Source organism: Anomaloglossus baeobatrachus, unplaced genomic scaffold (assembly GCF_048569485.1).
Source record: "Anomaloglossus baeobatrachus isolate aAnoBae1 unplaced genomic scaffold, aAnoBae1.hap1 Scaffold_120, whole genome shotgun sequence".
Taxonomy (NCBI): Eukaryota; Metazoa; Chordata; class Amphibia; order Anura; family Aromobatidae; genus Anomaloglossus; species Anomaloglossus baeobatrachus.
In genome coordinates this window covers 155164-169163 of record NW_027441890.1, presented here as the reverse complement: position 1 = coordinate 169163, position 14000 = coordinate 155164, and positions in this window count along the sequence as shown.

The window sequence follows — 14000 nt, the reverse complement described above, 5'->3', positions numbered from 1 at the left end:
CTGGGGGTTGGGGGCAGCCGTACCTGCCTGCTGTACCTGGCTAGCATACAAAAATATGGCGAAGCCCACATAATTTTTTCAGGGGGCAAAAAACTTCTGCATACAGTCCTGGATGGAGTATGCTGAGCCTTGTAGTTCTGCATCTGCTGTCTATCTGTATGGAGAAGAGCAGACAGCAGCTGCAGAACTACAAGGCTCAGCATACTCCATCCAGGACTGTATGCAGAATTTTTTTGCCCACCAAAAAAATGACGTGGGCTTCGCCATATTTTTGTATGCTAGCCAGGTACAGCAGGCAGCCACGGGCTGCCTCCAACCCCCAGTTGCCTATTTGTACCCGGCTGGGAACCAAAAATATAGGGAAGCCCGTTTTTTTTAATTATTTCACTTATTTCATGAAATAATTAAAAAACAAATGACGTGGGCTTCTCCCCATTTTTGTGTCCAGCCGGGTACAACTAGGCAGCTGGGGATTGGAATCCGCAACACAGGTTAGCCCGAGGTTTCTGGGCGCCTCTGCTGCGGATTTCAGTCCGCAGCCGTCCCAGAAAATGGCGCTCTCATAGAAGCGCCATCATCTGGCGCTGTATCCAACTCTTCCAACAGCCCTGGAGCCGGGTGGCTTGTTGGGTAATCATGAGTTAATACTGGCTTTGTTTTACTAGCCAGTATTAAGCCAGAGATTCTTAATGTCAGGCACGTTTGACCCGGCCATTAAGAATCTCCAATAAAGGGTTAAAAAAAAACACCACACAGAGAAAAAATACTTTAATAGAAATAAATACACAGACACATTAGAGACTCCATCTTTATTACCCCCTGTCAGACCTCCACGATCCTGCTCTTCTGTCTTCTTTCTTTCTAGTGTAGTAGTAGTGACGATTGTAGTGAGGATGAGGTTCCCCAGCTCATCACTTGGGGCTGGGGAACCTCATCCTCACTACAATCCTCACTAGTGTAGTAGTAGTGACGATTGTAGTGAGGATGAGGTTCACCAGCTCATCACTTGGGGCTGGGGAACCTCATCCTCACTACAATCCTCACTACAATCGGGAAGCAGCGTGCAGCCTTCACTCCGTGAGTGATCAGTGCTGGCTGTCAGCGGTAACAGCGGTAACGCTAACAGACGCGTTACCATAGCAACGGTGCTCTCGGAGCCGCGGTTAGCGGTGACGTCACCGCTAACTGCGTTGCTATGGCAACGGTGATCTTTGTTAATGACCGGCTGTGTCAGCCGGTCCCTAACGGAACGGGGAGTCGACCGTGTGCTAGAGCATGTCGCCGGTACACGGCGATACACATATGTGCACCATGTACCGGAGAGATGCACTCACAGGTCCTACATGACGCGTCATAGTCATGTGACCAGTCTGTAGCCAATGAGATAATAGCCACGTGACTGGTCACATGGCTATTTTGACGTCACGATAGGTCCTGCATCTCTGCTGGCAGTGTCGTCACCGGGAGGATTCAGCGATCATCGGATGGAATAGCGGCAGGAGACAGAGTGCAGAAGGGATCGCGAGGACCGGTAAGTGTTATGGCAATGTTTATTAACTGTTTGTGTACATTTATAATGCATTTTTATGTGTTTGTGATTGCCTCCCATTATAGCCTATTGGTTCGAGTTCGGTTCGTCGAACGTTCGATGAACCGAACTCGAACGGGACCCCCGTTCGGCGAACTGCCCTCGAGCCGAACCGCGACCGGTTCGCTCATCTCTAATCCTCACCTCTTGCTTAATCTAAACCTTAAATTCTGGCTTAACCTAGGTTAAACTGCTGGACTAACCCTATTTCTAGCTCCTAGTTTTAAACTAACTCCTGTTTTCACTCTATTCCTAACCCATGGTCTAACCCTAACCTTATCCCAGGACCCAACCCTAATCCTCACCTCTGACTTAACCTAAACCTTAAATATTAGGATAATATAACTTTAACTGCAGGACTAACAACTATTTCAAGCTCCTGGTCTGACCCTAACTCCTGTTTTAACTCTATTCCTCACCCATGGTCTAACCCCTACCCTAACCTTAACCCAGGACTCAACCCTAATCATCACCTCTGGCCTAACCCAAACTTAAACCTTAAATTCTGGGATAACCTAACTTTAACTGCTGGACTAACCCTATTTCTAGCATCTGGTCTGAACCTAACTCCTGTTTTAACTCTATTCCTAACCCATGGTATAACGCTAACTCTAGTCTTAACCCAGGACCCAACCCTAATGCTCACCTCTGACCTAACCTAAACCTTAAATACTGCGATAACCTAACTTTAACTGCTGGATTAACCCTATTTCCAGCTCCTGGTCTGACCATAACTATTGTTTTAACTCTATTCCCAATCCATAGTCTAACCCTAACCCTAGCCTTAACCCAGGACCCAACCCTAATCCTCACCTCTGGCTTAACCCAAACTTTCAATTCTGGCTTAACCTAGGTTAAACTGCTGGACTAACCCTATTTTTAGCCCCTAGTTTTAAACTAACTCCTGTTTTTCCTCTATTCCTAACCCATGGTCTAACCCTAAACCTAACCTTAACCCAGGACTCAACCCTAATCCTCACCTCTGGCCTAACCCAAATCTAAACCTTAAATTCTGGGATAACCTAACTTTAACTGCTGGACTAACCCTATTTCTAGCATCTGGTCTGAACCTAACTCCTGTTTTAACTCTATTCCTAACCCATGGTCTAACGCTAACTCTAGTCTTAACCCAGGACCCAACCCTAATGCTCACCTCTGACCTACCCTAAACCTTAAATACTGGGATAACCTAACTTTAACTGCTGGACTAACCCTATTTCAAGCTCCTGGTCTGACCCTAACTCCTGTTTTAACTCTATTCCTAACCCATAGTTTAACCCTAACCCTAGCCTTAACCCAGGACCCCACCCTTATCCACACATCTGACTTAACCTAAACCTTACATACTGGGAAAACCTTACTTTAACTGCTGGACTAACCCTATTTCTAGCTCCTGATCTCACCCTAACTCCTGTTTTAACTCTGATCCTAACACGTGGTTTAACCCTAACTCTAGCCTTAACCCAGGACCCAACCCTAATCCTCACCTCTGGGTTAATCTAAACCTTATATTCTGGCTTAACGTAAGTTAAACAGCTGCATTAACCCTATTTCTAGCCCCTAGTTTTACACTAACTCCTGTCTTTACTCTATTCCTAACCCATGGTCTAACACTAATCCTAACCTTAACCCAGGACTCAACCCTAATCCTCACCTCTGGCCTAACCCAATCCTTAATCTTAAATTCTGGGATAACCTAACTTTAACTGCTGGACTAACCCTATTTCTAGCTTGTGGTCTGACCCTAATTCTTGTTTTAAATCTATTACTAACCCTTAGTCTAACCCTAACCCTAGCCTTAACCCAGGACCCAACCCTAATCCTCACCTCTGGCTTAACCTAAACCTTAAATTCTGGCTTAACCTAGGTTAAACTGCTGGACTAACCCTATTTCTAGCTCCTAGTTTTAAACTAACTCCTGTTTTTACTCTATTCCTAACCCATTGTCTAACCCTAACCCTAGCCTTAACCCAGGACCCAACCCTAATCCTCAACGCTGACTTAACCCAAACTTTAAATACTGGGAAAACCTAACTTTAACTGTTGGACTAACCTTATTTCTAGCTCGTGGTCTGACCCTAACTCCTGTTTTAACTCTATTACTAACCCATGTTCTAACTCTAACCCTAGCCTTAACCCAAAACCCAACCCTAATCCTCACCACTGGCTTAACCTAAACCTTAAATTCTGGCTTAACCTAAGTATAACTACTGGACTAACCCTATTTCTAGCTTCTGATCTGACCCCAACTCCTGTTTTAACTCTATTCCTAACCCATTGTCTAACCCCAATCCTAACAATAACTTAGCACCGAACCCTAATCCTCACCTCTGGCTTAATTTAAACATTAAATTCTGGCTTAACCCAGGTTAAACTGCGGGACTAACCCTATTTCTAGTCCCTAGTTTTAAACTAACTCCTGTTTTTACTCTATTCCTAACCCATGGTATAACCCTAACCCTAGCCTTAACCCAGGACCCAACCCTAATCCTCATCTCTGACTTAACCTAAACCTTAAATACTGGGATAACCTAACTTTAACTGCTGGACTAACCCTATTTCTAGCTCCTGGTCTGACCCTAACTCCTGTTTTAACTCTAATCCTAACCCATGTGTGACGGGGGTGTACAACAGAGCAAAGGATGGACGAGGCCGAGGGACGATCCAACAGGTTTATTAACAGGAATGCAAGAACAGCACACGATAAGTCCACGTAAAACAGATTCGGGGGCCCTTCCCGACAATCCTCGGACCGGATTACAAAGCAATCGTCCTTACAGTAGTCCAAAGAGTTCCACACAATCCCACGGGCCGCCACACAGGCCTAGCTCCGTCCGTGTCCACAGCCACACAGGCTGGAGCTCCTGCTCCCTTCAAGTTTCAGCTCACTCTGCCTGAATCTCCCAGGTAAGCAGAGTTTACACTAGTTGGACTCTAGGCCCACCTCCCCCTACTCCCAGGGATGGAAGTGCCTCAAGAGGATATAACCTTGCATTTTAGGGGGGTGATTACCTACAACAATAGAAATGTACACAGAAGTAGTTCAAATAAGACAATGAACCCAGCTTGAAATAGGAATCTGTACAGCATATACAGTGAGAGGGTAAATTACATCTTCACAATCCCTCCCCCTCCCAACTTGTGTACGTACTAGGGACCTCTACAGGTCACTGGTTAAGTACACACAGGCAGAGCGTTACTTACATGTGGCTTCATGCAGCCACGAATTGGCATCGTAGCTCTCCCACATCATTGCCCAGGAGAACAGCTGCAGGCAGACCACCCATCACCTCAACCACACATCGCCTGACCCCAAAACCAAAGCTCAGATCCACAGTGGCTGTGGGAATAGTCCTCCATTGTCCACCAGCCAGTTCAATGACAATCCCAGGTCCTCTATGGATTGCCTCAGGCCGAACCACTCGGGGATCAGCCAGTGTGAGGAAAGCACCCGAGTCACAAAATCCAACAAGTCTCTGTCCATCCAGCACAACCTCCTGCAAGTGCTTACCTCGATGAGCAGAAGTCGTCATAACTGCAGGTCGCACCCCGTAAACTTCTGGTGGTGCAACATGGGCTGAGTCACTAGGCCAGTCCTCACATAGCGGTGCCACATCTTCCTCCATGGCGCTGGGCTGTAAATAATTAACAATCCGATTGGGCGCAGGATCAGTCCTCATTTGAACAGCTGGGCAGGAGACTTGCCGATGCCCTGGCTGTCCACATTGATAGCATCTGAGCTGGGTCTCCCTCCATCCAAGGCGTCCTCTTGGGTAAGGGGTAGGGGAACTTGGAGGCCGGCTCCCACCTGAAGGTGCTGTAGGGGTTTGAGGATGATTCCTCCATGGCCTGGCTGGGCATGAGGCCTGCAAATGCCCGGGATGCCTACAAACATAACACCTGCGCTCTGTTACTTCCTCTCCCCGGCGTATTCCAGAAAGTGCAGTAGAAGCAACTGGAGGCACATTAACACGGGTATCAACATGTGGTGGCTTAGAGGAACGGGGAACAATGGGGACAGAATAACTGGGGGCATCCGGTGTTGTGGAGCTGTTAGGCGTCTCTCCATCCTCCAACAGAACCCTCCACTGAGGCTTGATGGTGAGCACCTCATCAGCTAGAGCAGCAGCTTCCTCCACTGTCGCTGGTTTTCTCTCACGCACCCATTCCCGGATCTCAGCGGGGCACTTGAAGTAAAACTGCTCTTTTAGGAGGACCTGGAGGACGGTCTCCAAGGTTAAGGCCTCCTCTGCCTCCAACCAACGATGCCACAGATGTTTGAGTTTGTGGGCATACATCTTGAAGGACACTTCCTCATCACATGCTAGAGTACGGAACTGAGTCCTGTAAGTGTCTGGCGTTACAGCATAATGTTCTAGAATAGTCTGTTTAATATCCGCATACTCACAGTTCCACCGATGGTCCATAGCTCTATAGGCTGCAGCAGCTCCACCCTCTAAGAGCCCAACCAGATGCCGGACGCGCTCCCTTTCTGGGACTTCCATTAATCGACACTGATGCTCAAAGTCCTGGAAGAAGCCCTCAATGTCACCAGCAGCCTCATTAAACTGCTTGAAGTCTTTGCGGGACACTCTGGGAAGTTCCCTCATGATGGGTGCTGGGGTTACAGTCTGTCTGGAACCTCTCGCGGCTTCCACAGCGAGCTGCTTATCCAGCAATGCCATCTCCTCCATCCTGCGCTCCTTCTCTTCAGCTCCACGCATGGCCTCCCTCTTATCTTCTATGGTGGCCTCATCTCCAAGCAGTGCCATCTTTTCCTTGTACCACACAACCCATTGACTTTTTTGGGTATTCACCTCCGGCTCCCGTCTTTGCTCCCCTTGCTGTGGAAATTGTTCCTCGGTGCCATCTTGCAGGCAAGCGTGTTCCAATGCCTCAATTAGTTGCTCCTTAGAGAGTCCTTTGTAGCCGACACCTAATTCACGGGCCTTTGTTTGTAGGCTCACCACAGTCCAGTTCCTGTATCCTGAGGTTCTGGTTTCAGACGTCGATTGGCTGTTGTCCTCCATTTCTTCTGCTCTGATCCCGCCGCTGCCAACCAGTTTGTGACGGGGGTGTACAACAGAGCAAAGGATGGACGAGGCCGAGGGACGATCCAACAGGTTTATTAACAGGAATGCAAGAACAGCACACGATAAGTCCACGTAAAACAGATTCGGGGGCCCTTCCCGACAATCCTCGGACCGGATTACAAAGCAATCGTCCTTACAGTAGTCCAAAGAGTTCCACACAATCCCACGGGCCGCCACACAGGCCTAGCTCCGTCCGTGTCCACAGCCACACAGGCTGGAGCTCCTGCTCCCTTCAAGTTTCAGCTCACTCTGCCTGAATCTCCCAGGTAAGCAGAGTTTACACTAGTTGGACTCTAGGCCCACCTCCCCCTACTCCCAGGGATGGAAGTGCCTCAAGAGGATATAACCTTGCATTTTAGGGGGGTGATTACCTACAACAATAGAAATGTACACAGAAGTAGTTCAAATAAGACAATGAACCCAGCTTGAAATAGGAATCTGTACAGCATATACAGTGAGAGGGTAAATTACATCTTCACACCATGGTCTAACCCTAACCCTAGCCGTAACCCAGGACCCAACCATAATCCTTACCTCTTGCTTAACCCAAACCTTCAATTCTGGCTTAACATAGGTTAAACTGCTGGACTAACCCTATTTCTAGCCCCTAGTTTTAAACTAACTCCTGTTTTTTCCTCTATTCTTAACCCATGGTCTAACCTTAACCCTAGCCTTAACAGAGGACCCAACTCTAATCCTCACCTCTTGCTTAATCTAAACCTTAAATTCTGGCTTAAACTATGTTAAACTGCTGAAATAACCCTATTTCTAGCCCCTAGTTTTAAACTAATTCCTGGTTTTACTCTATTACTAACCCATGGTCCAAGCCTAACCCTAGCCTTAATCGAGGACTCATTCCTAATCCTCACCTTCAGGCTCCTGATCTGACCCTAACTCCTGCTTTAACTCTATTCCGAACCCATGGTGTAATCCTAACCCTAGCCTTAACCACGGACCCAACCCTAATCCTCACCTCTGTCTTAAACTAAACCTTAAATTCTGGCTTAAACTATGTTAAAGTGCTGGAATAACCGTATTTCTAGCCCCTAGTTTTAAACTAACTCCTGTTTTTACTCTATTCCTAACCCATGGTCTAACCCTAACCCTAGTTTTAACTCAGGACTCAACCCTATTCCTCACCTCTGGCCTAACCCAAACCTTAAATTCTGGGATAACCTAACCTTAACTGCTGGACTAACCCTATTTCTAGCCCCTGGTCTGACCCTAACTCCTGCTTTAACTCCTGCTTTAACTCTATTCCTAACCCTTGGTGTAACCCTAACCCCAAGCCTTAACCCAGGACCCAACCCTAATCCTCACCTCTGACTTAACCTAAACCTTAAATACTGGGATAACCTAACTTTAACTGCTGGACTAACCCTATTTCTAGCTTGTGGTCTGACCCTAATTCTTGTTTTAAATCTATTACTAACCTTTAGTCTAACCCTAAACCTAGCCTTAACCCAGGACCCAACCCTAATCCTCACCTCTGGCTTAAACTAAACCTTAAATACTGGGATAACCTAACTTTAACTGCTGGACTAACCCTATTTCTAGCTTGTGGTCTGACCCTAATTCTTGTTTTAAATCTATTACTAACCTTTAGTCTAACCCTAACCCTAGCCTTAACCCAGGACCCAACCCTAATCCTCACCTCTGGCTTAACCTAAACCTTAAATTCTGGCTTAACCTAGGTTAAACTGCTGGACTAACCCTATTTCTAGCTCCTAGTTTTAAACTAACTCCTGTTTTTACTCTATTCCTAACCCATTGTCTAACCCTAACCCTAGCCTTAACCCAGGACACAACCCTAATCCTCAAATTTGACTTAACCTAAACTTTAAATACTGGGATAACCTAACTTTAACTGCTGGACTAACCCTATTTCTAGCCCCTAGTTTTAAACTAACTCCTGTTTTTACTCTATTCTTAACCCATGGTCTAACCCTAACCTTAGCCTTAACACAGGACCCAACTCGAATCCTCACCTCTTGCTTAACCTAAACCTTAAATTCTGGCTTAACCTAGGTTAAACTGCTGGACTAACCCTATTTCTAGCCCCTAGTTTTAAACTAACTCCTGTTTTTACTCTATTTCTAACCCATGGTCTAACCCTAACCCAAGCCTTAACCCAGGACCCAACAATAATCCTCACCTCTGACTTAACCTAAACCTTAAATACTAGGATAACCTAACTTTAACTGCAGGACTAACCCTATTTCTAGCTCCTGGTCTGACCCTAACTCATGATTTAACTCTATTCCTCACCCATGGTCTAACCCTAAACCTAACCTTAACCCAGGACTCAACCCTAATCCTCACCTCTGGCCAAACCCAAACCTAAACCTTAAATACTAGGATAACCTATCTTTAACTGCAGGACAAACCCTATTTCTAGTTCCTGGTCTGACCCTAACTCATGATTTAACTCTATTCCTCACCCATGGTGTAACCCTATCCCTAACCTTAACCCAGGACTCAACCCTAATCCTCACCTCTGGCCTAACCCAAACCTAAACCTTAAATTCTGGGAAAACCTAACTTTAACTGCTTGACTAACCCTATTTCTAGCTCCTGGTCTGACCCTAACTCCTGTTTTAATTCTATTCCTAACCCATAGTCTAACCCTAACCCTAGCCTTAACCCAGGACCCAACAGTAATCCACACCTCTGACTTAACCTAAACCTTAAATACTGGGATAACCTAACATTAACTGCTGGACTAACCCTATTTCTAGCTCCTGGTCTCACCCTAACTCCTGTTTTAACTCTGATCCTAACACGTGGTCTAACCCTAACCCTAGCCTTAACCCAGGACCCAACCCTAATCCTCACCTCTGGGTTAATCTAAACCTTATATTCTGGCTTAACGTAGGTTAAACTGCTGCATTAACCCTGTTTCTAGCCCCTAGTTTTAAATTAACTCCTGTTTTTACTCTATTTCTAACCCATGGTCTAACCCTAACCCAAGCCTTAACCCAGGACCCAACCCTAATGCTCACCTCTGACCTAACCTAAACCTTAAATACTGCGATAACCTAACTTTAACTGCTGGACTATCCCTATTTCTAGCTCCTGGTCTGACCCTAACACCTGTTTTAACTCTACTTCCAACCCATGGTCTAACCCTATCCCTAACCTTAACCCAGGACTCAACCCTAATCCTCACCTCTGGCCTAACCCAAACCTAAACCTTAAATTCTGGGAAAACCTAACTTTACCTGCTTGACTAACCCTATTTCTAGCTCCTGGTCTGACCCTAACTCCTGTTTTAACTCTATTCCTAACCCATAGTCTAACCCTAACCCTAGTCTTAACCCAGGACCAAACCTTAGTGCTCACTCCTGACCTACCCTAAACCTTTAATACTGGGATAACCTAACTTTAACTGCTGGACTAACCCTATTTCTAGCTCCTGGTCTGACCCTAACTCCTGTTTTAACTCTATTCCTAACCCATAGTCTAACCCTAACCCTAGCCTTAAGCCAGGACCCAACAGTAATCCACACCTCTGACTTAACCTAAACCTTAAATACTGGGATAACCTAACATTAACTGCTGGACTAACCCTATTTCTAGCTCCTGGTCTCACCCTAACTCCTGTTTTAACTCTGATCCTAACACGTGGTCTAACCCTAACCCTAGCCTTAACCCAGGACCCAACCCTAATCCTCACCTCTGGGTTAATCTAAAACTTATATTCTGGCTTAACGTAGGTTAAACTGCTGCATTAACCCTGTTTCTAGCCCCTAGTTGTAAATTAACTTCTGTTTTTACTCTATTACTAACCCATGGTCTAACCCTAACCCTAGCCTTAACCCAGGACCCAACCCTAATCCTCACCTCTGGCTTAACCCAAACCTTCAATTCTGGCTTAACCTAGGTTAAACTGCTGGACTAACCCTATTTTTAGCCCCTAGTTTTAAACTAACTCCTGTTTTTCCTCTATTCCTAACTAATGGTCTAACCCTAAACCTAACCTTAACCCAGGACTCAACCCCAATCCTCACCTCTGGCCTAACCCAAACCTTAACCTTAAATTCTGGGATAACCTAACTTTAACTGCTGGACTAACCCTATTTCTAGCTTGTGGTCTGACCCTAACTCTTGTTTTAAATCTATTACTAACCCTTAGTCTAACCCTAACCCTAGCCTTAACCCAGGACCCAACCCTAATCCTCACCTCTGACTTAACCTAAACCTTAAATTCTGGCTTAACCTAGGTTAAACTGCTGGACTAAGCCTATTTCTAGCTCCTAGTTTTAAACTAACTCCTGTTTTTACTCTATTCCTAACCCATTGTCTAACCCTAACCCTAGCCTTAACCCAGGACCCAACCCTAATCCACAACTCTGACTTAACCTAAACTTTAAATACTGTGATAACCTAACTTTAACTGCTGGATTAACCTTATTTCTAGCTCCTAGCTTTAAACTAACTCTTGTTTTTACTCTATTCCTATCCCATGGTCTAACCCTAACCCAAGCCTTAACCCAGGACCCAACCCTAATCCTCACCTCTGACTGAACCTAAACCTTAAATACTAGGATAACCTAACTTTAACTGAAGGACTAACCCTATTTCTATCTCCTGGTCTGACCCTAACTCCTGATTTAACTCTATTCCTCACCCATGGTCTAACCCTTACCCTAACCTTAACCCAGGACTCAACCCTAATCCTCACCTCTGGCCTAACCCAAACCTAGACCTTAAATTCTGGGATAACCTAACTTTAACTGCTGGACTAACCCTATTTCTAGCATCTGGTCTGAACCTAACTCCTGTTTTAACTCTATTACTAACCCATGGTATAACATTAACTCTAGTCTTAACCCAGGACCCAACCCTAATGCTCACCTCTGACCTAACCTAAACCTTAAATACTGCGATAACCTAATTTTAACTGCTGGACTAACCCTATTTCTTGCTCCTGATCTGACCCTAACTCCTGTTTTAACTCTATTCCTAATCCATAATCTAACCCTAACCCTAGCCTTAACCCAGGACCCAACCCTAATCCCCACCTCTGGCTTAACCCAAACCTTCAATTCTGGCTTAACCTAGGTTAAACTGTTGGACTAACCCTATTTCTTGCCCCTAGTTTTAAACTAACTCCTGTTTTTCCTCTATTCCTAACCCATGGTCTAACCATAAACCTAACCTTAACCCAGGACTCAACCCTAATCCTCACCTCTGGCCAAACCCAAACCTAAACCTTAAATTCTGGGATAACCTAACTTTAACTGCTGGACTAACCCTATTTCTAGCTCCTGGTCTGACCCTAACACCTGTTTTAACTCTATTCCCAACCCATGGTCTAACCCTATGCCTAACCTTAACCCAGGACTCAACCCTAATCCTCACCTCTGGCCTAACCCAAACCTAAATCTTAAATTGTGGGATAACCTAACTTTAACTGCTGGACTAACCCTATTTCTAGCATCTGGTCTGAACCTAACTCCTGTTTTAACTCTATTCCTAACCCATGGTCTAACCCTAACCCCCAGGCTTAACCCAGGACCCAACCCTAATCCTCACCTCTGACTTAACCTAAAGCTTTAATTCTGGGATAACCTAACTTTAATTGCTGGACTAACCCTATTTGTAGCTTGTGGTCTGACCCTTACTCCTGTTTTAACTCTATTACTAACCCATGGTCTAAACCTAACCCTAATCTTAACCCAGGACTCAACCCTAATCCTCACCTCTGGCCTAACCCAAACCTAAACCTTAAATTCTGGGATAACCTACCTTTAACTGCTGGACTAACCCTATTTCTAGCATCTCGTCTGAACCTAACTCCTGTTTTACCTCTATTTCTAACCCATGGTCTAACGCTAACTCTAATCTTAATCCATGACTCAACCCTAATGCTCACCTCTGACCTAACCTAAACCTTAAATACTGCGATAACCTAACTTTAACTGCTGAACTAACCCTATTTCTAGCTACTGATCTGACCCTAACTCCTGTTTTAACTCTATTCCTAATCCATAATCTAACCCTAACCCTCGCCTTAGCCCAGGACCCAACCCTAATCCCCACCTTTGGCTTTACCCAAACCTTCAATTCTGGCTTAACCTAGGTTAAACTGTTGGACTAACCCTATTTCTAGCCTCTAGTTTTAAACTAACTCCTGTTTTTCCTCTATTCCTAACCCATGGTCTAACCATAAACCTAACCTTAACCCAGGACTCAACCCTAATCCTCACCTCTGGCCAAACCCAAACCTAAACCTTAAATTCTGGGATAACCTAACTTTAACTGCTGGACTAACCCTATTTCTAGCTCCTGGTCTGACCCTAACACCTGTTTTAACTCTATTCCCAACCCATGGTCTAACTTTATCCCTAACCTTAACCCAGGACTCAACCCTAATCCTCACCTCTGGCCTAACCCAAACCTAAATCTTAAATTCTGGAATAACCTAACTTTAACTGCTGGAATAACCCTATTTCTAGCATCTGGTCTGAACCTAACTCCTGTTTTAACTCTATTCCTAACCCATGGTCTAACGCTAACTCTAGTCTTAACCCAGGACCCAACCCTAATGCTCACCTCTGACCTACCCTAAATCTTAAATACTGGGATAACCTAACTTTAACTGCTGGAGTAACCCTATTTCTAGCCCCTGGTCTGACCTTAACTCCTGCTTTAACTCTATTCCTAACCCTTGGTGTAACCCTAACCCCCAGGCTTAACCCAGGACCCAACCCTAATCTTCACCTCTGACTTAACCTAAACCTTAAATTCTGGGATAACCTAACTTTAACTGCTGGACTAACCCTATTTGTAGCTTGTGGTCTCACCCTTGCTCTTGTTTTAACTCTATTACTAACCCATGGTCTAAGCCTAACCCTATCCTTAACCCAGGACCCAACCCTAATACTCACCTCTGGCTTAACCTAAACCTTAAATTCTGGCTTAACTTAGGTTAAACTGCTGGACTAACCCTATTTCTAGCCCCTAGTTTTAAACTAACTCCTGTTTTTACTCTATATATAACCCATGGTCTAACCCTAACCCTAGCCTTAACCCAGGACCCAACCCTAATCCTTACCTCTGACTTAACCTAAACCTTAAATACTGGGATAACCTAACTTTAACTGTTGGACTAACCCTATTTCTAGCCCCTAGTTTTAAACTAACTCCGGTTTATCCCCTATACCTAAGCCATGGTCTAACCCTAAACCTAACCTTAACGAAGGACTCAACCCTAATCCTCACCTCTGGCCAAACCTAAACCTAAACCTTAAATTCTGGGATAACCTAACTTTAACTGCTGGACTAACCTTATTTCTAGCTTCTGGTCTGACCCT